This window comes from Halichoerus grypus, chromosome 3 (assembly GCF_964656455.1).
Source record: "Halichoerus grypus chromosome 3, mHalGry1.hap1.1, whole genome shotgun sequence".
Lineage (NCBI taxonomy): Eukaryota > Metazoa > Chordata > Mammalia > Carnivora > Phocidae > Halichoerus > Halichoerus grypus.
This window is the reverse complement of record NC_135714.1, coordinates 129,495,503-129,521,885: the sequence shown is the minus strand read 5'-3', so window position 1 is coordinate 129,521,885 and position 26,383 is coordinate 129,495,503. Positions and strand designations below refer to the sequence as shown.

The 26,383-nt window shown below is 39.5% G+C and overlaps 1 protein-coding gene across 2 annotated transcripts in view; it reads right to left on the bottom strand.

Moving 5' to 3' along the window:
• Positions 1 to 26,383, bottom strand: part of FHIP1A (FHF complex subunit HOOK interacting protein 1A) — a 224,646-nt gene that overhangs the window by 138,475 nt on the left and 59,788 nt on the right. The window contains exon 2 of one of the 2 annotated variants that reach the window (XM_078069309.1): positions 15,589 to 15,711. The gene's annotated coding sequence lies outside the window, so the exon portion shown is untranslated. Of the gene's footprint in view, positions 1 to 15,588; positions 15,736 to 26,383 lie in introns of both variants that reach the window. The other variant, XM_078069310.1, reaches the window with a different exon arrangement.

Below are 26,383 nucleotides of genomic sequence, written 5' to 3'. Positions count from 1 at the left end.
GGGAAGCCTACTTCTCCTTCTCCCACTCCCCCTGTTTGTGTTCCCTCTCTCTCTGTCAAAAAATAAATAAAAATCTTTTTAAAAAAATAACAAATATTAAATTAGGAGGTTCCACCTCATTACTTAACTGATCGTTGCCTTCTTTTACCGAGTTGCTAGTTCATTAAAATGGTCCTCTTGGGGCCCAGAAAAATAAAGAGTGGCCACAAAGTCCACTAGGCTGCTAATTAGCAATCTCTACAAGCTCCCCTCCTCTCCCTGCACAAATGTTAAAGTTTCCCCATGTCCTTCTGGACATCTTCTATGTTGGCAAGTCATTAAATCAGTCTCTAATAATGTCCTGATAGTATCCATAAAGTCTCTAATGGAAGATTCTCCCAGATAACAGCTGAAGACCTATAAACAGGAGCAGGGTCTGCTCTGTGACTTCCAATTATCAAAATGAAAGATTTCCAGAAGAAGGGGCACCTGGGTGGCTCCGTCCGTTAAGCATCTGCCTTCATCTCAGGTCATGATCCCAGGGTCCTGGGATCAAGTCCCACTTGGGGCTCCTTGCTCAGCAGAGAGCCTGCTTCTCCCTCTCCCTCTGCCTGCCACTCCCTCTGCTTGTGACCTCTCTCTCCCTCTCTCTGTGACAAATAAATAAATGAATAAATCTTAAAAAAAAAAAAATTTCCAGAAGAAAATGGGGGGGGATTAGAATCCGGGTGGAGAATGGGGGGAAACACAGAGAGAGAGGTTCTAATCGGCATGCATCAGGGCTTCGTGGCCATTTTATAACTATGCTTATTTTATGAAGTCATATATCAGAACCCAGTCAGCAATATCATGGTCAAGGAAAATGAGGTTTTTAAAGAAAATGAGAGATACAGAAACATCTGAACCATCAGCTAGAAGGATTGAGTTGAGCAGGCTGGACTTGTACTGGGCAGGATTGGCTTCATGTGGGAAAGAGAGAAGCTCAGACCAGTAGGTAAACCACAGCATCCAGGGTTTCTGCCCAGAGAAGGTAGCAAAGCCACATGGACTGAATAGGTGCCAGGTCTCCAGTTCTTAGGGAACAAGCAGGCCAAAGAAAAGAGAGACTGGGACGCATGTATACAGCAAAAGTCAAGTTACAGCTTTTGTTTTTCACTTTCTCTTGCCTCTCACTCACCAATCAAGATTTCTAACCTCCTCAACTTCTACCCCAAAATACAGAAACACATCTTCAGACCCTCTGTGCACTCTTGTTCTCTTCATCCACACTTCTAAATGAGAACCGGGAAAGATATAGTGATCACTTCTATTTATTGCTTAGTAACAGTCTAAATTTATTTTTTTTTCCTAAACTTGTTTTAACAAGTTCCTACATGGGCCTTTTAGCCTTTTACTTTGAGTTGAAGATTGCAAGGTTTTCTCTTTTAAGGAAGATTCCAATGTGTAGAAAAATATTGGAGCCAAAGAGAGGTAAATAATGAAATCCCCCTAGACGGGAGTCAACCTTATTTCATTTCATTCTTAAGGATACCTAGGGATACCTAGGGAATAAGGGGGGCGCCTGGGTGGCTCAGTCAGTTAAGCGTCTGCCTTCGGCTCAGGTCATGATCCCAGAGTCCTGGGATCGAGCCCCATGTCGGGCTCCCTGTTTGGTGGGAAGCCTGCTTCTCCCTCTCTCACTCGCCCTGCTTGTGCTGTCTCTCTCTCTGTCAAATAAATAAATGAAATTTAAAAAAAAAAAAAAAAAAGGATACCCAGGGAATAGAGCCAGGGCCAAGCAGCATGGCCACACCTCTCCAGACGGCCCTCCTCTGCCCTCGAAATGTGGTTGGGGTAAAATATCTTTACAACTGAACTCTTCCAAGTCCTGAAGCAACTATCCCCTAAGTCCCTGTTTGTGTTGGCTGGTCCTTCCTCCCTAGAAAGTGGGAACCCCAGGGGAAAGGGGGCTTGCTGCAATCATTCTGCAGAGGTGGTCTCTGAATTCATACATGTACCAAACATTACCGTAGCCCAGGGTATCTAAATCTCAAAACTACTGACATTGTTAAAGTGAAAATATTCTGACACTTGTCAAACCAGTCAGGAAGATTTTACTCAGGACTATTACAATAGGTGTCAAGACTATATAAAGAGGGGAGAGAAATCATGGTCAACTCCAAATACAGAAAAGACAACCGGCAATTTCTATCAACTGACAAGCAGAGTGAGGGAGTCAGCAGATGGAAAATTAGTAAGACGAGACATCAAGGATGAGGGATTCTTACTAAACTGATCTAACAGGATTCTGAAAAAAAAAAAGAAAAAAGAAAAAAATTTATTTCTCACTTGAGAGAGAGAGAGCACAGAGGGAAAAGGAGAAGCAGACCCCAGCTGAGCAAGGAGCCCAATGTGGGGCTCAATCCCAAGACCCTGGGATCATGACCTGAGCCCAAGGCAGACGCTTAACTGATTGAGCCACCCAGGCGCCCCTGATCTAATAGGATTCTTGCTGAATGCAAGTCAGGGTGATCAGATATCAGAGGTATGAAATTTGATCGGGAATCAAGGGCGATCAGATATGAAGAACGGGGGAATCTTCACTAAACTGACTCAGCAAAATTCTTGCCAAAAGTGAGTTAGGCAAGCCAAAAACAGGATGGGAGCCAAGGGTGAGACCTAGTCAACAAGAAGGCTGAGGAGCCTAACTAAAGTTTGGGCAAGGAGAGTGTCTTTGTCCACATTTTGGATCAATCAATTCTTTGTCTTGAGGGGCCACTGTGTGCACTGTAGGATGTTTAGCAACACCTCTTGCCTCTACCCACTAATTGCCAATAGCATCCGCCCCCCCCCACAGCTGTGACCACCAAAAATGTCTTGAGACATTGCCAAATGTCCCTTGGTGGCAAAATTGCCTCTGGTTGAAAACTACTGCTTTAGAACAAGGGTTGGCGATTTATATTAAACATAAATAAATAAATATTTTAGGCTTTGCAGGATACATACACAGTTGATCCTTGAACAACACAGGTTTGAACTACATGAGTCAACTTACATGTGGATTTTTTTTCCCCAATAAATACAGCACTATAACTGTATTTTCCTTATGATTTTAATAACATTTTCTTCTAACATACCTTAAGAACACAGTATATAATACATAGAACATACAAAATGTGTGCTAATCATCTGTTTATGTTATCAGTAAGGCTTCTGGTCAATAGGAGGCTATTAGTAGTTAAGGTTTTAGAGAGTCAAAAGTTACCCATGGATTTTCTACTAAGCAGGGAGGTCTGTCCCCCTAGCCCCCTACATTGTTCATGGGTCAACTGTATGCTCTCTATACATATTCCTGTTTTGGTTTTTGGTTTTTTAGAGAGAAAGAGTGTGCACGAGTGGGGGGCAGGCAGAGGGAGAATCTCAAGCAGGCTCCACGCCCAGTGCAGAGCCCAATGAGGGACTGGATCTCACACCCTGAGATCATGACCTGAGCTGAAATCAAGAGTCAGATGCTTGCCACCCAGGCACCCCCTTGTCTTTTTTTCTTTTTTCAACCATTTAAAAATGTATAAACTATTCTCAGCAGGTAGATTATTAAAAACACACACACACACACACACAAAACCCAGGCAGCACGCCAGGTTTGGTCCATGGGCCGTGGTTTGCCAAACTCTACTTTAACTACCACCTTTTCAAATACGTATAGACAGTATACAGAAAGTATTATATTTAGTAAAATACCAATTTACTTAAAAGTATGACTAGGGTCTTCATAACATTCTATCAATATTATTTTCTGAATTGATGGAAAACAGAATTGGGGCAAAATCTTATAGCAGTCCACAGAATGTTTTTACATTAGAAAAGCATACTCGGGCGCCTGGGTGGCTCAGTCGTTAAGCGTCTGCCTTCGGCTCAGGTCATGATCCCGGGGTCCCGGGATCGAGTCCCACATCGGGCTCCCTGCTCAGCAGGAAGCCTGCTTCTCCCTCTCCCACTCCCCCTGCTTGTGTTCCTGCTCTCGCTATCTCTCTCTCTGTCAAATAAATAAAAAAATCTTTAAAAAAAAAAGAAAAGCATACTCATTCTCAACAGCCTGTAGAAAACTACCCAAAAAATATTCCCACAAGTCTGCCCTTTCTCCGCCAAACATAATCTAAACCTCACGTTCCCATCCCTAGGTCCCAAAATCCCCAACTATGTAGTGTTGCTTTAGAGGTTTGTTTTTGTTGCTTTTTAACTGACACTACTTTGGTTTATATTTAACATGTTTTTCATACACCCTCTCCTTATATAACATTCTGGAATGCACCTCTAAAATTATCTATTCCTGGCTACAGAGGTCACTGGGATACCTTGTCTTACTTAAGGGTCACTTACATGAACCCATGTGCTCCATAATCCTCTCATGTTTTGCCTCTAGAAACAAATATATACTGATGTATTAATAGAATTGCCCTGGAAATGATGACAAGTTCAAAAGGACCCTAGGACTACACAGAGGCCATACTCCAATCCTGCTACTGAATGTGAGAAATTTAAGTTTTGTGGTGTTTTTGTTTTTAACAGATACAACAAATGCCACTAGGGAAAATAAAAAGACCCAGCACTTCTGTTATTTCAATTTACTCGTTTCCATTAGGTGAGGTCTAAATTATTAGGAAAAGTAGAGAAAGGATCTCTAAACAAATTTAAGAAAACATGTCTAATATGTAAACTACAAAATCTATAGGATACATCTGCCATTGTTTACTGTTCTTTGATTAAAAGATCAATATACAAGTTCACCTTTGATGCTGAGATCCTAAATAGCAAAGCAGCAGTTGATCATCAAAATAGAAGGCATATTCTTTATAGTCAACTGAATTCCTTTTTAAGTCATAAAAACAATATATAGTCATTACAAGGAAAGTACAGAAAACAAAGACAGTAATCACTCAAAGCACAAGAGATAAACTATATTTAAAGCTTTAATATCTGGGCGCCTGGATGGCTCAGTTGGTTAAGTGTCTGCCTTCAGCTCAGGTCAGGATCTCAGGGTCTTGGGATGGAGCCCCATGTTGGGCTCCTGGCTCGGTGGGGAGACTGCTTCTCCCTCTCCCCACTGCTCGTGCTCTCTCTCTTGCTATCTCTCTCTCTCTCTCAAATAAATAAATAAAATCTTTTTTAAAAAAAAGGTTTTAATATCTTTCTAGTCTTTTTCCTATACTTCCTAATAATTTCATAAATTTTACAAAATCAGAAGCATAAGTGTATATGTACACATTTGGCAAAAGAATTGGCAACACATATCAACAAATAAAGGATCCATATTTTTAATCTCTTCTGTTCATTCTTCTATAAATCTACCAAGAATCTAAATAGGATTATTACAAATGTCCTAAGTCTTTCATCAAAGAATATTTCTAATAGTGAAAAATTAGAACAAGTTGTGTTCAATAATAGAGAAAGATTAAATATACATGGCACATCCTTATAGTGGAATAAAGGACAACTGTTAAAATTGGAATTTTTTAAAAGAATTTAATGACTTGGGATCAAATCTTGATTCCTGCTCTTTCCCTTCAATATTATATCCTGAGAATTTTCCCACATCATTAAATTATCAAAATTACCCAATTTATAAAATTTAAATTTTAGATCTATTGAAAAGTAAAGAGAAGGAGATCAAAGATAGAAATTCCTTACTTCTTAATATCTCTTGCCAAATCTTTTGCTTAAATGTTCTTCTCCCACCAGAAGATTGGGACACATCTCAATGAGACTTTAAGAAGATAAACTCTCAAATCAGTAAGTACAAATACCCAGAAAAAAATAATAGTTTAGATTTTTTACATTCCTGTAATTAAATCTCACAAAATATCCCAAAAGATTGCTGATTCTCTCCTTCCTTATTTCTTTAAAGATTTTATTTATTTATTTATTTATTTATTTATTTATTTATTTGAGAGAGAGAGAGCACAAACACAGGGGAGGGGCAGATAGGGATGCATAGAGGATGAGGGAGAGGGACAAGCAGACTCTGCCTTGAGTGAGGAGCCCCACCCAAGGCTCAGTCTCACAGCCCTGAGGTCATGACCCGAGCTGAAATCAACAGTCCAATGCTTGGGGTGCCTGGGTGGCTCAGTCAGGTAAGCATCTGCCTTCGGCTCAGGTCATAACCCTGGGATCCTGGAATCGAGCCCCACATCTGATTCTCTGCTCCGCGGGAAGCCTGCTTCTCCCTCTCCCACTCCCCCTGCTTGTGTTCCCTTTCTCTGTCAAATAAATAAGTCAAATCTTAAAAAAAAAAGTCCAATGCTTAACTGACTGAGCCACCCAAGCGCCCCTTCTCTCCCTTCTTATTAACAGATCCCAGTTTTATAGTAAGCAGCCAATATCTAAAGGCAAAAACTGTATCTCCTAGCTTCCTTTGAAGCCAGAGGTGATACTGTGATACAATCAGACCAATGAATACAAGGGTAAATCCATGGAAGGCCTTTCAGGAAAGCCCCTAAAAGGGGTGGGGGCAAGAGACAGACTGCCGGCAAGTTCCCTCTTGCATTTTAACCTTTCTCCTCTTTCCTAGAATGAGGACCTACAGATGGCTAGACTTCTGATACCAGATGGGAACATAGGGGCAAGGATCACACCCAAGAGAGTGAAGCAGAAAGACAGACAGACCTGGATCCCTGATAATCAAGAAACCACTCTACTAAGCCTGAATAGCCTAATGCTAGACTTATTTTATGTGGAAGAAAAATAATCCCCTAATTTGTTTGAGGCATTGATTCTGGTAGTTACTTATGGGTGAACCCAACCCTAACTGATATATCAACTTCTAGAGTTATTTTTAAAAAGGTAAGATGCAGATAGAATTGGCAGAAATCAATTAGCTCATTTAAATACTTGTTCACTCTTCCATACAATCCATATCTACTGAAGAACTATACTGGGCAGTGGAAACACAGAAATAAATCATGTATCTTACAGTCTAAAAGATGCAACTGAACAGACAATTAAAACATAGTTTGATGAGTCACATGGTAGGGAAAGAATGAACGCTACGGGAGCAGATAAGAAAAAAGCATTTAACCCAACTTGTTGAAAGATAAATGGGATCAGAGGTGGCTTTCCAGGTTGATCTGAAATTTAAGTTGAGACCTGAAAATGGAAATGGTAGTGTTAGCCAGGCAAATGAGGCAGTGAGGGAAAAGTATTCCAGGAGAAGGGAAAAGCATATGCAAAGGCCCAGAGGAAGAAGAGGGAACATGACATACTGTGGGGAGTGCAAACAGTATACTGTTAGAGCACAGAATTGGGAGTGGGAATGGGGATAGCACTCTTCCTGAGAACTGCCAAAATTACAGATGCCAACCCTTTCTGTGCCTGACGAGACTCTTGAGTTTTTTTAGTGTTCTTTTATTGCTATAAATAGAAATTAAGGACCAAGAGAGGCAAAAACAGAGAGATCATTTATCTTTTATTTTTTAACTCTCAATATGTCAGATAGCACCCAAATATTACCTGCACCTTTCCAGCTCTCTGCCTTATTCTGAAACACCCTTTCCTCAGAACTGGTGGGGCTCACTCAACGGTGAAGTGGAACAGTAGAGGATTCACCCAACACTAGCTACTAATCATGGAGGGGTTAGGCCAGTGAGTGCGCAAGTGTCACCATCAGATTTACTAAAAGGAAGAACAATACTGGCAAGAATATAAAGAAATGGATGGAAAGAGGACGCGAGTCAGGTCATAATAGCAGGGGTGAGAGCTGATGGAGGCCAGGACCAGAATACTTACAATAGAAAACAGAGAAGGGGATGTGTGCTTTTGAGAGAGATTTAGTAGGTGGGCTCAAGAGGACTGCGCAGACATGCAGGGGGAAAGAGGGTGAAGTAAAGGGTAATCCTAGATGGCTGGGCTACTGAGAGAGGAAGGGAGCAGAGCACAGTGATGAAGACTACATGCTCTGGCATTCCATCTCCACCAATTAACAGTTCTGTGACCTTGGGAAAGCTACTTAAGCACCAAGTGCTTCAGTTTCCACATTCCTATAAGGGGAATAACAATAGAATCTATCTCAAAGGATTTTGTGAGAGTTACATAAAAGTCCTTAGAACAATGCCTGGCATGTAGGAAATGCTGGATAAATGTTAGCTACATAAAGGGTGATGGTGATGCCATTCACCAAGACAGGGAACATGAGGGGAGGCACAGATTTCAAGGGAGTAGAAAGAGGAGCTCCCTTTTGGACATTTTAACCTGATCTGCCTGTGGGACATCTAGTAGGCAGCTGATTGTATAGGCTAAAGCTCAGAGGGGAGTTCTGAGAGCCAGGTGCTACTCTGGAAAGGGTGGTATAAAGGGGACATTTGAGCAAGGCCTGGTAAGCATGCAGAAGTGGGCACTGAGGGGAGGGCATATGGGTGAAATGTGAAGGGAAGGAAAGAATTCACAGTCCCTAGGGAACACCAACATTCAAGGGATAAAGGAAAAAAGACTGAGAAGGACCAGCCACTAAGACAAGAGGAAGACTCACAAAAAATAATTCTAATAAGGTTGTACCATAAAAATTGAAGAAACAAAAATATGAATGATGCTGGAGGGAAGCAGAAATTTTTTCTCTACCCTTCTAGGTTCTTTTGGCTGGTCTGGTAATTAAATTGACATAAGACTGATTAACAGGAGAGGGGCACCTGAGTAGCTCAGATGGTTAAGCGACTGCCTTCGGCTCAGGTCATGATCCCATGTTCCTGGGATCGAGCCCCGCATCGGGCTCCCTGCTCTGCAGGAAGCCTACTTCTCCCTCTCCCGCTCCCCCTGCTTGTGTTCTCTCTCTGGCTGTCTCTCTCTCTGTCAAATAAATAAAATCTTTAAAAAAAAAAAAAAAAAGACTGATTAACAGGAGAAAAACAAATTTCATTACATACATTCAGGAACCACATAAAATATGTGACCCACAGGCAGTTGCGCAATTAGGCTTATATACCATCCTGAGCTAAGAAGAAGAGGGTAAGGGTCTAAGACTTTGAAGGGGAGGAAGATGATTTACAGAAAGATGGGAAGAGCTCATGTTTGGTAAACAAATGTTTTCCATGCCATGCAGAGACAGTGGGACACAGAAAGGAACTTGATCTCTAGGACTTCCCCACCAGCTTACCACACCTAGACCATATTCTTTGTAGTTGATCTCTGGTGACAGTTCTCTTCCTGGACCAAGCCCTCTATATAAATTCTTTTAGGCAGCTAAGGGAGAGGTAAAAGCTCTTCCTGAGTCTACTGGGCCTTGATTGAATTCAGCTCAAAGTAATCCACATGCCAAAGTGGCACATTTTAGGGAGGCTTGATCTGAACTCCTTCAGAAGTCAGATGAGGGGAATGTATCACACATAGGGAACAAACTCAGAAATCAGAAATAAAGGGTAGGGACAAAAAGATCTCAATAAAATGCAGTAATCCCTGAGAGCCAGTGTTTAAAGTTTATCAATTATTTTTATAAATTACCTAGAAGAACCACATAATAAATCACCAAGTTTACAAGAGTCAGAAAGCTCTTTTAGTGAGCAAACTGCCTTACCAATGAGGCTAAGCCTCAGAAAAATCTCATAAAGTAATCTAAGTACACAAGAAAGAGTAAGATTTTTCAAGGAAAGAAGTCAGAACATAATGACTTCAGTGAAAAATAATCCAAACTGCATTTCACAAATAAAGTTCTGGCCAGGGCATCCGGGAGGCTCAGTGGGTTAAGCATCTGCCTTTGGCTCAGGTCATAATCTCAGGGTCCTGGGATTGAGCCTCACGTTGCCAGGCTCCCTACTCAGCTGGGAGACTGCCTCTCCCTCTCCCTCTGCCCCTCCCCCTGCTCGTGCTCATGTGCGCTCGCTCTCTCTCTCTCAAATAAATAAATAAAATCTTAAAAAAAAAAAAAGTTCTAGCCCCTCAAGCTTTCAGTTACTGAACCCAAAAATAAAAAAGCCATTTTAAATCATATTACTTTAGGACGTGAAGGAAACTCAGAAACATCCACTGGTTCAGATCATAGATATGAGAACTTGCTAAAAAGCAGATCATGGAGTCAGTAGGTCCAAGACCTACTGAATCAGAATCTCAGGGTATGAGGTTAGAAAAGATTTACTGCTTTTTGAAATTTTTTAAAATAAGCTCACCAGATAATTCATGTGCACACTAACATCTGAGAACCCTGGATTTATCTGATCAGGAGACCAAGGTCTAAAGAATATGAATGGCTTGGACAACAGCACAGAGCTAGTGAGAGTGTCTAGAGCAATTCTCAAACTTTAATACGCATCAGAATCATGAGGAGGTTTTGTTAAATATAAATATCTGAGTTCTACCTTCAGAGTTTCTGATTCAATCCAAGAATTTACGTTTCTAACAAGTGTCCAGGTGAGGCTGCCACTGCTCATCTGGGGAACCACACTTTGACAGCCTCTGGTCTGCAACAGAGTCATTAGAGACTTTTCTCTGGGCACCTCAATTCAATGCAGCCCTGAACCCTTAAAGACCAAGAAAAGGCAATGTGTTCAGGAATGATGTTGAAATGAAAGAGAAAACATGACCAAACTTAAATTACATACATTTATTCTAAGCCATTCTGGTAAATTTAGTTACTCAGGAAATCTTGTCCCTAACCAGTCTTGAGGCTAGATTTTTTTTTTTCAAAACCACTTTTGAAAATGGTTTCCCACGGGTCCCATACAGAGCCATGGGGCCACAGAGAAACATTCCTCGCTCACTGCCCCAATCCTCCATGACTCAGACATCCGGTATTACCTCAGAAAGACAGCATTCTAGTGCTGCTCTAACTGCCACTCTTTTCTCATGTGGACAAGTCTTTAACCCTGAAATACTATATTCAAATATGTAATTCTCTCAACAGCTCAGGATATCTGTAATTGCCTCTATCTACCTGCTATTGTCGCGCCGTCCTGAGAACACATTCAAAATCCGGACCAGATGAATTCCAATGACGGCATCTCCTCAGGACCATCAGACACATTTTCTCCAACTCCTTTCAAACCCATTTTCCATTTGTGGTACTTGCTGTGCTACCTTTAGTAACTGCTATCATTTCCTCCAAAGAAAGTAATACACCTAGGGCGCCTGGGTGGCTCAGTCGTTAAGCGTCTGCCTTCGGCTCAGGTCATGATCCCAGGGTCCTGGGATCGAGCCCCACATTGGGCTCCCGGCTTGGCGGGAAGCCCGCATCTCCCTCTCCCACCCCCTCCCCACTCCCGCTTGTGTTCCCTCTCTCGCTGTGTCTCTCTCTCTGTCAAATAAATAATTAAAAAAAAAAAAAAGAAAGTAATACACCTGAGCGTTCGATCCTTTCATTATCCAAGTGATTCCTATGCCCATCTAAGCTGCTCCTCTACCTTCTAAGTACCTTGGCCCAGGCTTTCCTCTCAGTCACATATATTTGTTTTTATATTCTTTCTTCCTCACCTCCCAAAAATAACTTCACTTCTAAGGGTACAATATCTGGTTTTTGACCTTTTCAAAACCAGTGTAAATATCATTCTGTCAACACACATACTGCTTTTTACAGCTAAAAGGCAAAACAGGTTCCAAATAACTTCTGTTACACAGGTGAATGGTTTGAGCTGGCTAAAGGTTTTCCCCAGGATTCATTACTGGTTATTCTTTACCATGAAGGGGTTGATTCTGTTTATGTTTAGTTGAAACTAAAGCTCCCTAAAACATTAGAGGATCCCTCAGTGGCCAGAGTTAACTGGGAAAAAAACCCCTAACAGGTCACAGACACACACATACCCCCATACTTAAAAACCAAAACTCAGAGTTTACCATAATCAAAGCCCAAATATAAGAAGTCACTGCCCACCAATTAACAAACATAAAATTTAAACACAGGCTCTATTCCAACCTACATTTCTTAAATCTTACTCTAAAGTGGGCTTCAAATCTATGCAATACCCTTTTGTTTCTGAAATATCTTCTTAATTACAAACAGAGGACTTTCTGGAAATTCCTACATAGATGCAACACAGCCATTTATGATCTTCTGTTTTTCTTTTCCTTAACCTAAACTGTCTTTAAAAGTATAAACTTTGCTGGGACGCCTGGGTGGCTCAGTTGGTTAAGCATCTGCCTTTGGCTCAGGTCATGATCTCAGGGTCCTGGAATTAAGCCCCCGTGTTGGGTTTCCTGCTCAGCGGGGAGTCTGCTTCTACATCTCCCCTGCTCATGCACTCTGTCTCAAAAAAAAAAAAAAAAAAAAAAGTATAAGCTTTGCCTCAACAAAGAGTGTTGGTAAAACTAGATACTCACACACAAAGGAATGAAGTTGGACCCTTACTTTATACCATATACAAAAATTAACTCAAAATGGATCAAAGACCTAAAATAACAGCTAAAACTATAAAACTCTTAGAAGAAAACATAGAAGAAAAGCTTCATGACATTGATTTACACAGGCAACAAAAGTGAAAATAGATCTATTGAACTACAACAAAATTAAAACTTCTGTGCATCAAAGGACAGAGCGAAAAGGCAGCCCACGGAAAGGGAGAAAATATGTGCAAGCCCTATATCTGATAAAGGGTTAACATCAGAATACGTGGGGGAAAAAACCTACAAATCAACAACAAAAAGACAAATGACCCAATCAAAAAAATGCACAAAGGACTTGACTAAATATTTCTCCAAAAAAGGTACACAAATGGCCAACAAGCTTATGAAAAATCTTTAACATCACTAATCATTAGGGAACTGAAAATCAAAACTGCAAGATACCACCTCATACCCATCAGGATAGCTGTGATCAAAAACCAACCAAACAAAGTAACAACAACAACAAAAACCCAGTGTTGGTGAGGATGAGGATAAACTAGAACTCTTGGGTACTACTGGTGAGAATGTAAAATGATGTAGCTGCTGTGGAAAACAGGGCTTCAAAAAATCAAACATGGAAGTACCATTTGATCCAACAATTCCACTTCTAAATATATACAGTCAAAATAACTGAAAGCAGGGACTCAAACATATTTATACACCATATTTATTATGTACAAGCAGCATTATTTACCACAGTCAAAAAGTTGAAGCAACCCAAAAGTCCATCAACTGATGAAGGGATAAACAAAATGTGGTGGAATAGTACTCAGCTTGAAAAAGTGAGGAAATTCTGACACATGCTACAACATGAACAAATGTTATTCCAAGTGAAACAAGCCAGTAACAAAAAGACAAACACTATACGAGTCCACATACATGAGAGATCTAGAACAGTTAAATTCACAGAGACAGAAAGTAGACTGGTGGTTGCCAGGGGCTGAGGGAAGGGAGAAATGGGGAGTTGTTGTTCAGTGTAGTTTCAGTTTTGCAAGATGAAAACATTCTGGAGATCGGTTGCACAACAATGTGAATATATTTGATAATGCTGAACTATATACTTAAAAATGGTTAAAGTGGTAAATTTTACCTTGTGCATTTTAACACAATTTTTAAGTATAAACTTAATGGAATACTTCATGCTAATAAATATTTTAAGAAACAAGCATCTCAAGTTAATAGCCTTTACTTAGAAATCTATAGTCACATTTTTATTTTACATAAAGTATATTATTTCTCAATATTAACATGCACAGAATGTTATAGTTGTACTTTTAAAGTAAAGGTATAATCTGTACACTTGAAAATATCTTAAAAATAATACTTTATACACAACGCTTGCATTCCCTAAAATTAATAAATTTATAGGAACCATTACTAAAGAATGTACATGGTAATGAAAATAACTTCGGCAAACAATGAATCATGGAACACTACATCAAAAACTAATGACGTACTGTATGGTGACTAACATAACATAATAAAATTAAATTTAAAAAAAGAAAATAACTTTGTATCAAGTTATTATTACTATTTCATTTCATATTAATACTCCCTTTCATTTGAGGGGTTCAAAGAACTTCACATAATCGCAGGACACTATATTTTTTCTGTTCGGACCATAAATTACACAGCAAAACTTTCTTCACAATATTTACTGAAAAATGCTGGGCTGGGGCCCCTCGGTGGCTCAGTCAGTTGAGCATCCAACTCTTGATTTTGGCTCAGGTCATTATCTCAGGGTCATGAGATCAAGACCCACATCAAGCTCCGTGTCGGGCTCCATGCTCAGCAGGGAGTATGCTTGAGATTCTCTCTCTCACCTTCCCCCCCACCCCCGCCCCCTCGTGCACGTTCTCTCTCTAAAATAAAAAATAAATAAATCTTAAAAAAGGAAAACGCTGGCCTGGATGCCAAGTAGCACAGACTCCAGGAGCCTCCGATGCTTACCCCCACTCCTCTTGACCATCAACATTTGAATAAGAGACCTGAGGTACAACTTATTAGCAAATTTGAAGAGTAGATATTTCATAAAATTTAATATTCGGCATCTAGATGTCAAGAACAGATTTATCCATTTGCATCTAAGAAAAAATATATCCATTTTGAATTTAGACTTAAAGTTCAAAGTACAGTTTTATTCAATTACATTCTCAATTTGATCTAATAATAAACTACTTGAAAACATAGTCCTGTGTTGTTGTTTTTTTTTAATTTATTTATTTGAGAGAGAGAGAGGAAGAGGGAGAGCACACGAACAGAGTGTAGGGGCAGAGGGAGAGGGAGAAGCAGACTCCCAGCTGAGCAGGGAGCCTGATGTGGGACTCGATCCCAAGACCCTGGGATCATGACTGGAGCCAACACTTAACCAACTGAGCTACCCAGGCACCCATCTTTATCCTTTTCTGATTCAGCTGTTCTATTTACCATTCCTGGAATATAGCTTTCCAGCTCAATGTCATTGTTGATATTCTTCTCTTCATAGGGAATATTTTCTTTATCAATCTTGACTTATTGAAAATCTACAAACACAATCCCCTTCCCAATCTGATTTTGACATGCTAGATTGGGACCTAATAATTTGAATTTTTAATGTGCATTTTTAACAAGCACTCTAATAACACTTGGAGTAACAATGCAAAACACACCACCAGTAAGATGCAAATTACACTGGTTCAGAGGTATACCTTAAAAGGGAGTTTAGACCTCATCTTTTTTAACCTCATCAATACAGGAGCCCTTTCTACAATGCTGACAGATTGATTGATTTTAATAAGAAAAAATACCAACATTTACATAGTCAAATAAATAGCACATGCTTCTCTGGAAGCTTACAAACCCTATTGCTTATTTTAACAATACTACCATTGTTGAAACCTAGAGTCACCTCTTCTTAGAATTAGCTTTCAATACAGTGTATAAGCCTTCAAACACACAAATTAGAGAAAGGAAAGCTGTTTATATTATTGCACCCACTGGTTTTTGATCAAAATTAGAGCCCCCCAGATTCATCACCCTAGTGCTAAAGGAGTTTAGACAACTTCCCAAATACACCCCCACAGGGTTGAGATTTGCCACCACAGAGAAGGCCACCAGAGGATCAAGATGCCCTTCCAAAAAATAAATAAATTTTAATGTTTTGAGTAGAGGACAGCCTCTCAAAAAAACTGTTTTGAACAAGATAATGTTGACTTGGACGTGTGAGCTCAAGTAGGCTTTTTTTAAAGCATGTTATTGAACATTACTAAACTCCTATCAATAGTAATAAGACATTACCTGTGATTGCTCTCTCCAGTAGCCTACTGCTGAGCTGTATTTGCTCTCTTCACTGTATCAGAGCGACAGAAAAATTTCTCCAACACTTGGCACTGCTGGAAACTCCCAGGAGACTTCCAAGATCTATAGAAAGGAATAAAAAATGTCCTGCAATCATTAATGAACTACAAAACCCAGTCTAAGATTCTCTAGTTTGTCTCCCCTCCCTTTTACTGCCATTTGTGGTGTACTGAGTGGGTTCTCCTCAGACTGCGCTTACTTTATCATAAAGGAAATTATAAGCAAAAAGTCCTGTCCCTGTGCTTTAATAAAACCACTTTTTTGCACCAAAGACATCTCAAGAATTCTTTCTTGGCTGTTGGCTCCGAACCCCACCACTTCATTTTTTTTTTTAATGATTTATTTATTTATTTGAGAGAGAGAGAGAGCAGGGGGAGGAGCAGAGGGAGAGGGAGAAAATCCTCAAGCAGACTTCCTGCTGAGGATGGAACCCCATGCGGGACTCGATCCCAGAACCCTGAGAGCATGACCTGAGCCAAAACCAATAGTCAGACGCTGAACCAACTAAGCCACCCAGGTGCCCCACCACCACTTCAAACCACACCAATGGGATTAAGGAGGGCACTTGTCCTGATGAGCATCAGGTGTTATATGGAAGTATTGAATCACTATATTGTACATCTGAAACTAATATAACACTGTACAATAGCTATACTAGAATTAAAATAAAATGAATATATATATATATATATACACACATACAGATATACATACACATACACACTTACATTTAAAGCATGGAAGCCATTTAAATGCCCAATAACTGGGGAAGAGTTAAGTAAATTTAACACAACATAGTTTACTTAACCATGATTTTGACAGCCATCAAAAACTTTTATGGGTTTAAAATAAAATGGAAAATGCCATTTATCATATAAAGAAAAAGCAGAGTACAATGTTGTAATTACATATGATCACAATTACTTATGCAAAAGCAAGAAATAAGATGCAATTTGCTTCGATATAGCTATAAGTATTAGGAAAGCTATTTCCCCAACTTAGATGGGTTAAGGTGAATAATTCAAGTCAGAGTCTAGTATAACAAATACATCTTTTCAAAATCTCTGTGTAACAAGGATGAGTCACTTATTAATGTGATAATGTTTCTGCAACAGTCCAATATATTAAAAGATGGTTTCCTCGAAGTCACAACTTCTAGGTTTTATGTGTGTGTTTGACCTACAGATGCCTCAAAGGCTTAGAATGTAATACCTTTTCTTGTAACAAATGTTTCATGAAAGGAGAAAAAATGGCGAGGGTTGTGGGAGGGAGACCTCAGTGTGACCTAAATCTTTAAAACTGGGCAGAGTGGTGGTAGTGACCAGGCACAAGAAGAGTGAGTATGAAATTGAAGAATAAAAGGTAACACTTTACATGCAAATAAACAAATTCTTCATATCCTTAAAAGGAGACAGCAGGTCCAAAATGGAGTCACTAGTGCTAAATCCTACGTCAGCAAACCAAGACTTAATACCTAACCCGATTGCATTTCAACCCCCCCCACCACGCCCCAGGAATGTAAACTTTAACCAGTCAACATGGAATTAGCTGAACAGCACTAGTGAGATAGTCCACCTAATAGATGCCTTCCATCTCCCTTAGGAAGACAACTTTGCCTGAAACAATGCATTCTTTGCTAATAATTTCCTTTTTCCACCCCCTTTCTGCCTTTAAAAACCTTTCTTCTTCTACAGCTCTGTGAAGCACCTTTCTATTGCTAAATGGGATGCTGCCCAATTCATAAATCAGTTGAATAGGCCAATTTGATCTTCAAATTTACTCAGTTGAATTTTTGTTGTTTAAAAATACCAAAATTTGGGCGCCTGGGTGGCTCAGTTGGTTAAGCGACTACCTTCGGCTCAGGTCATGATCCTGGAGTCCCGGGATCGAGTCCCGCATCAGACTCCCTGCTCAGCGGGGAGTCTGCTTCTCCCTCTGATCCTCCCCCTCTCATGCTCTCTGTCTCCCATTCTCTCTCTCAGATAAATAAATAAAAAATCTTTAAAAAAATTTAAAAAATAAAAAAATAAATAAAAATACCAAAATTTCAGGGCACCTGGGTGGCTCAGTGGTTGAGCATCCAACTCTTAATTGGGGCTGGGGTCCTGATCTCAGGGTCATGAGATCAGCCCCATATCAGGCTCCGCGCTGGGCGTGAAGCCTGCTTAAGATTTTCTCTCGCTCCCTCTCCCTCTGCCCCTCCCCCTGCACCCCCTACCCCCAGCTAGCGTGCACAATCTCTCTTTCTTAAAAAAAAAAAATTTCTGGGCGCCTGGGTGGCTCAGTTGGTTAAGCGACTGCCTTCGGCTCAGGTCATGATCCTGGAGTCCCAGGATCGAGTCCCGCATCAGGCTCCCTGCTCAGCAGGGAGTCTGCTTCTCCCTCTGATCCTCCCCCCTCTCATGCTCTCTCTCTCTGTCTCATTCTCTCTCTCAAATAAATAAATAAAATCTTTAAAAAAAAAAAAATTTCTTCAGTACCTTCAAATCTGCCTTCTTCAATCTAATCAATTAATCATTTATTAAGCATCTGGGACATCACAGTTAAATTCATAATCAAATCTCGGGCATTTAATCACAAGAGGCTTTACAAGGAACAGAATGCTACCTTTTTCCATAATCCCACATGAACAGTTTTATCATCATGTACTGGAGAGATACAGGCTCTTCCACCTCTTGAGAATTACAGAGCACTTCCAGATGATTTTCAGGTGATTTTGAGCCTTTCTTCGTTCTGTGACTGCTGAATTATGAAAGGGCATCTCTAATTCATGAGAAATACTTATCCCATCTTGGTGTCCATTATCATATATCCTCCCCTTACACTCAACATTTTTAGGCACTCACACATACGCTTTTACTTAGGTAATAAGGCATCGCTGTGTATCGGTAAGGGCTTTACTGAGAACCACTTCTATTTTACCATCATGATTCCCCAGCAGCAACACTTTGGGACTCCAAAGGAAGCCGAGTCCTTTGACAGCAATGCACAGAAATGACATCAAAAGCAAGGTTAAACAGAACTCAAGTAAATTGAAAGGACTCTTTTAAAATTCACTGGGTCTTGATAATTCTCTTGGTTGTCATCTCATTTAAAAACAAAATATTTCTCCTACTAAAAAGGCGGGGGAAATTTGGCAGTTAACAACTCAGTCACACTCAAATCTCTGCTCAGGCAAGTGCTCTCCTTCTAACAAAATGTCCTACCTCCACATAATAATATCAAATTCAGGCTCACACTCCTTCTGTGTAATGCTAAGTCACATCCCTAATTTCAACAAAAGAACAAAATTTAAACCTCATTTCCAGATGGCATAAATTCAATGAATTTAGACCTCTGCTGTGCTGAGTTCAGAAAGCTGCTAATAGACAGGAATACACAAAAAGCACTGCAAAACCATCAAATGAACACTGGGGCGGGGAGGAATAATTAATATCCACATCATAAATTTCTCCCTATAATCAGTAAAACAGATACGGGGGTTTACACAGGAGGTGTGGATTTATCCATAGCACTATATTAATTGACCTCTGTTATAATCAAGTGCTTTCCTGCAGGGTAATTAAATCAATCAATCAAAACAGAAGTCTCAAAAAGTTCAACAAGTTCATTCAAATACATGCAACTGACTATGAGCTAATTATTGAATAATTTCATTCTCCCAAAGAGCTGACCTGAGATAGATTATTTTCACATGTGAAAACTGTAGAGTAGGACAAAATAGTCTACATGGTCCTACAATCTTCACTGATTCCATTAAGTATATAATAACTCAGCCTTAAAATGGATGCACTTAAACTAAATCCTTGAATTTCATAGATGATAAAAATGAAGTACAAGAGGCTAAGGGGCCTGTTCAAGAGTAAATAGCTGGAAAATGTGAAGACAGAGGTAGATCCTATAACTTTTTTTTTTTTAAGATTTTATTTACTTATTTGACAGAGAGAGAGAGTACAAGCAGGGGGCAGAGCAGGGGAAGCCCGATGCGGGACTCGATCCCAGGCCCCCGGGATCATGACCTGAGCCGAAGGCAGTCACTTAACCAACTGAGCCACCCAGGCGCCCGATCCCATATCTTCTGACCCACAGTGATATTATCTATGTTATTAAGCTCATAATTCCTCAACTATTCTACCCAGGAGGTTGATTTTATTCCTTTCCTTGAACAGCAAAACTTTTAAACCTTTGGGAAAAGTTGAATCAAATCTATCTTCAATCTTCAATTTCCATTCCATCAATCCCTGAGATTTTGCATTAGTTATACAGAGTCTCTTCTTTACCCAAGAAACCCAGCGTAAATTGGATGACTCTGGGAAGGTCTCAACCAGGAAACAAATTAGTGAGTTGTAGCATATCACAGAGGAGGAAAAACAGGCAGGGACAGATGACAGGCATCTTAGAAATGAATCAAAAATACAAGTTTATTAAAATAATGAAGGTGAACAAAACCAAAATCTAAGTATTAAAGTGCTGTTTCCCAAAGTGACAACTACTCAAAAGATAGTAACCACTGCTGTTTAAAGTTCTGCATTCAAATAAATTTGGAAAACATTGCATTCTAAATATCCCTCTTGAATATTCACAAAGCACGTTATGTGTATTAAGGCTCTAAGAAAACCTGCAGGAAAGAAGCCTGCTTAGTTTTAATCCAACGTGCCCCAATCTTATTTGACATCTTCGGTTTGCGGAGCTTATACTGACATCCTCCAAGAAACATACTTCGGGAAGCACATATAGCCTTTTTCATGAATAACATGAGTATGACCCTCATTAAGCAGCATTTATAGCAAGATGGGCTTCCTCTTCCAGACACAACTGTTAAAAATCAACTCATGAGATAAAGGAACCCTGTAATTATAATGAAAATAACCACCACCAACAACATGTAATAAGTGCTAAGTGCAAGACATTGTGCTAAATGCAATTTTTTTTGAGAAGGGGTGGGAGTGTGTTCAAATTCAAATTACACTCCCCAGAGGCTGTATCTATTCATAAACAAGCAAAACACTTTAACACAAATAAACATATACACTGTTCTGTACCTTATATTTTTCACCAACATATACTGGCAATTTTTCCAAAACAATACATAAAGAGATTCACTGGTATTTTTTATGACTGCACAGTTTCTAACGTACAGATGTAACAATGTATTTATTCAGTTGCCATGGATGAAATCATTTCGGCTGTTTCCAATCTTTAACCACTATAAACACTCCTACAGTAATTATCTTGTACATAAATCATTTTCTCATGTATGTAATATGTATATACATGTAAGATACATTCATAGTACACACGAATATAAAGTATATCTCAGAGAATGTATTCATATTTAGGATAAATTTCTAGAACTGAAGCTCCTAGTCAAAGGATACGAAATTCTTCATATGATAGATTTTGCCAAATGGCCCACTAAAGAGGCTACTGCATTGCATTCATACTCTACGGTGTAGGTTATAATTCCATCTAATAGTGGTAAATGGTACGTCCACATAGTTGTCACATGCAAATCTCCTTTAATGAGTGGATTAAGCATCTTCTCATACATTTAGAAGCCACTGTCATTTCCCTTCCAGAAGACTATTTGATTCCTTTGTCCATTTGTCTACTAAAAGGCTGGACATTTTCTTATGGATTTGTAGGAGCTTTTTATTAGAAATAGTCTCCCTTTGTGATATGAAAAGCAAACATTTTTCCCAATTTTCTTGTTCTCTGACTTTCCTTATGCAGGATTTTTTCAGTTAGTTTTTTTTGGGGGGGGGGGTGGTAATATGATCAAGTTGATCAATCTCTTTTATGGCTTCTCAGTTTTCTGTCATACATAGAAAGGCCCTATGTACTCCAAGATGATAAAATTTCTCATACTGTCTTCTAGAACTTATTTTTTAAATTTCTGTTTTATTTAGCTTGTGGCCTAACATTTGAGGTAGTACTGCTCTAAATAGCTTTTTCACCCCAGATGGCTACCTGCTTATCCCACTACTATTTATTGAACATAGCATCTTTCCCCAATTAATCTGAAAGGCCACCTTTACCATACGCTAAATATATTTGGTAATACCAATGTTTCAATTATTGTAGCCTTACAATATGTTTTGTTTTGTTTTGTTTTTAAGTAGGCTCCAAGCCCAGTGTGGAGGCCAAAGCGGGGCTTGAACTCACAACAGCTGAGACCACTGAGCTTAACCAACCGAGCCACCTAGGCGCCCCACCTTACAATATGTTTTAATGTCTTTTTCAGAACTGTCCTAGCTATTCATGCTTATTTTTTCATGTGAACATAGAATAAGCTTGTTCTGTAACTCCCACCAAAAAAAAATCCTGTTGTTATTTTCACTGCAACTACATCAAACACACACATTAATTTAAGGAGAACTGGCATCTTTATACCCAAGAATAGGACAGGCCTTTTCATATCTTTTCTGTATCCCTCAGGAGCATTAAGTGCCTTCATACATACTGTATATATTTCTTAAGTTTATTCTTAGGTAGTTTATCCTTTTTTATGCTAGTGGTCTTTTCTTCCACTATATCTTCAAATTAGTTATTGTTGGTATATATGAAAGCTACAAATGTTGACATATTATCTTGGTATCCAGGCACATTTATATATTATCTATATAATTAGTTTTTATTCTAGTCATATATCCCTATCATTTGCAAATAATATTTATTACCTTTCTGGGTTTTATACCTTTATAACTTTATTTTCTTTGTCTTGTCCAACTATCTTGACTTGCGATTCCAAAACACCATTAATAAACAGTGAAAATAGTGGGCATTCCTATTTTGTTCCTGACTTCCATAGGGATGTTCTCAAATTTCCTACTAAGCCTAAGATGGTTTTTGGCTTGAGATGGACATACCTTATTTTGCTAAGGATATTTTCCTACTCTATTTTGAGGGGTTTTTAGATCAATAAATGATACTGAATTTTTGTCAGATGGCTTTTCCATAAAAATATGATTTTTGTTACTGATATTTAATAAGATAATGAACGCCATACTACTGAATCCTTCTTGCACTCCTAAAACAATCCTCGTGCGTTATGGTATATTATTCTTTTAATGTGTGCAAAGTACATACTAAATGTGTTTTCTCACTCAATTCTGTAAGCAACCCGACAAGGTGGGCACTACGATCATGGCTCACCGGACTCCTGCTCTCCTCCCCACTGCTCCTCCAACACGCCATCTCGCCTCAGGGCTGGTGCGGCGCCTGCCACACCTGCTGCTCCCTGAGATCCCCTCTCCCCAGATGCCTTCCTATATCATTCCTCTCTCCATTTATGTCTCTGCTTCCACCTCAATACAGAGGCCTTCTCTATCTGCCCCACATAAAACAGAAAGAATCCACCTTACTAATCGTGTCATTCTACCCCAAATTTTCATTTTTCCGTGGAGCATCTGTTTCTGTCTAAAATAGATTTCATTTCTATTAATTTATATTCCATTTCTCCCTGCAGCATATTAAGCTCCACAAATGCAGGGGTTTTGTCTGCTTTGATCACTGCTTACTTCCCAGCACCGAGAACAGACCTGGCGCATAGAAATTACTAAATACCCATTGAACAAACAAATGATTGAACACAAGAATGAATGAATACCCATTTTTTTAAGTAATCTCTACACCCAACATGGCGCCCAAAGTCACAACCGGAGATCAAGAGTAGCATGCTTCACTGACTGAGCCAGCCAGGCGCCCCATGAATACTCATTTTATAAACAGTAAACTAAAGCTTAAAGAGATCATGTAACTAAAATCACACAGTGGCCAAGCTGGGCCTGAAGCCCAAGTCTAACTTTCAATTCCCTACCCTTAACCATTAAAACAAACGACAGGTAATTTTAGGTCATAGAAAATGCTCGTATAATCTTATGAACACTAAAGCACAAGTTACCGACTCCATTGAAAGTCAGAGGAAAACTGTAGAGGATCCCTGGATAAGATAAACAAAAGAATCAGAAGATGGCCTCCAGAGAATTCCTTTAAAATTATGGGCAGAGAAAGGAGAACCCCCTTACACTGCTGGTGTGAATGCAAGCTGGTGCAGCCACTCTGGAAAACAGTGTGGAGGTTCCTCAAGAAGTTAAAAATAGAGCTACCCTACGACCCAGCAATTGCACTACTTGGTATTTACCCCAAAGATACAAATGTAGTGATCCGAAGGGGTTCATGCACCCTGATGTTATAGCAGCAATGTCCACAATAGACAAACTCTGGAAAGAGCCCAGATGTCCATCGACAGATGAACGGATAAAGAAGATGTGTTACACACGCACATGCACACACAGGAATATTACTCAGCCATCAAAAACAAACAAACAAACGAAATCTTGCCATTTGCAATGATGTGGATGGAACTAGAGAGTTTTATGCTAAGTGAAATACATCAATCAGAGAAAGACAATCATCATATGATTTCACTTATATGTGGAATTTAAGAAACAAAACAGAGGAGCATAGGGGAAGGGAGGGGAAAAATAAAACAAGATGAAATCCAAGAGGGAGGCAAACCATAAGAGACTCTTAACCATAGGAAACGAACTAAGGGTTGCTGAGGAGGAGCGGGGTGGGGGGATGGGGTGGCTGGGTGATGGGACACTGAGGAGGGCACATGATGTAACGAGCACTGGGTGTTGTATGCAACTGATGAATCGCTGAACTCTACCTCTGAAATTAATAATATGTTAATCAATTGAATTTAAATTTAAAAAAAAGAAAAGAAAATTATGGGCATTCTTTTTGGGGCAGCTCTCCTCTCTGAATACCTATGAACCTCACACAGCAAGCACCCCAAAGCTCTGACCTTCCTCGACATATGTCCTTGGATACCCAGAAGATAGAATGGGATGCTTCAGGGCCGAACGCCACCAAGCACGTGTTTACTACTGGCAGATACAAGTACTAGAAGGGCCCTCGCCCCTCAGACTAGCCGTCTTATGGCCAGGACAGACACCAGGGACGTGGCTTGGAAAAACGATTTGCTCTTTCAATGTCTAAGAATCCTTTTTGGTTTTAAGCAATTTACAGGTAGGTATTCTTCATGTTCGTTCCCTCTTCTATCACTGGGACACTTTCTTGAACCAACTTTAGGCCAAAAACAAAATTTCACAAATCTCCATTTCTGATATTAAACAGTGTCTTTAATTTTTTTTTTTTTTTCAGAATTCAGTCAAACTCTGTATTTTAGAACTGTGGAGCTGATCCAGCGTTGCAATGTGTCCCATTTAATTCCATCAATGTAAAGCATAATGAGCAAAGACTGAGCTAGTTAGGCATAACTAAATGTTTTGAACCTGTGAATTTAAAAAGCAAGGCTCATTTATGTTATTTCTAAATAGTAAATAAAATCATTTTCCAACATTTCACTATCAAACTACATTTTTCCACCAGCACACACTTGAGGAATGCCACAAAAGGACTTTTCTAACAGTTCGTTCTATTGTTGCTCATAACCTAAATATTTCTCTCATTGGCTTCTATTCAAAGATAAACGGAAGTCAGTAAAATTTATGGAAAATGTATTCAACTGCTTAAAATATGTCAAGCAAAAGGAAAAAGATTTTAGAGCTATATTATGAGTTGTGAAATGTTAGCTCCCCCACTCCGTCTCCGTTTCAATGATAGCTAACAAAACTGGCACACTGGTCAAGTTCCAAATCACCTCCGACCACGGAGCTCCAATCTCCCACCTCGAATTCTCACCTTGGCCAAGGCCAGAGTAAACACCTGTCCTTCACATTTCTACACAACGTCACTTTGTAGGCCACAAATACAAGCTTTCACAACAGGGAGGAAGCAAATTCCAGGGCACTGGACAAATCTCCTCTCTCTTCAGCCAGTCTGTTGAGTGTCCCCTTGCCTTTCTTGGCTGTCCAGATAGTGAAAGGAGGAAAAGGACCTTTCTATAAAACTGGAAAGTGTAACTAGATAAGTCTGCCCTTTAAGCAATTCACAGACAGAAAGGTAAAATAAACGCTGGTTAAGGTTTAAAATTTAGCTAGCCCTTGACCAACATGTTACAAGATTTTAATAAAATAAGATTATGAAAGTGAAGTCAATTGAAGTTAATTTTTACATTTCATGGGCCAAGCAAGAGGCATGAGTTTTTTAAAGTAACATTTAAAAGATACCATACTCTCTAAAATTAAGAAAAAAAAAATGACAATTGTGCCAGTTCAGAAACGCCTTAGAATAGGGAAGTGAGGGAGTCTAAAAGCATTAACTATTAGAAAGAGAAGCCAGAGTATTAAATTTAAAAAGAGAGAGAGAGATTAGCACTGAGAAAAATTCACCTTAATAAAACTCAGCTTAATACAAGAAAATAATTAATTCACCTTGCATAATATTATTTCTTTTTTTTTTAAGATTTTATTTATTCATTTTGACAGAGAGAGAGAGACAGTGAGAAAGAGGGAACACAAGTGGGTGGAGTGGGAGAGGGAGAAGCAGGCTTCCTGCGGAGCAGGGAGCCCGACACGGGGCTCGATCCCAGGACCCTGGGACCATGACCTGAGCCAAAGGCAGACGCTTAAGGACTGAGCCACCCAGGCGCCCCGCATAATACTATTTCATTTTATTTAGTCCTTTCTCTAAGAATTCTAGAGATCTTTATAAGTTTTGCCCACTTAATCCCTCATTTGCCAGCATAAAAGGAAAAGGCACTGCTATTACCATTTGCAAACATGCAAGAGATTTCAGTAAAAAAAAAAAAAAAGAAAAGAATAAG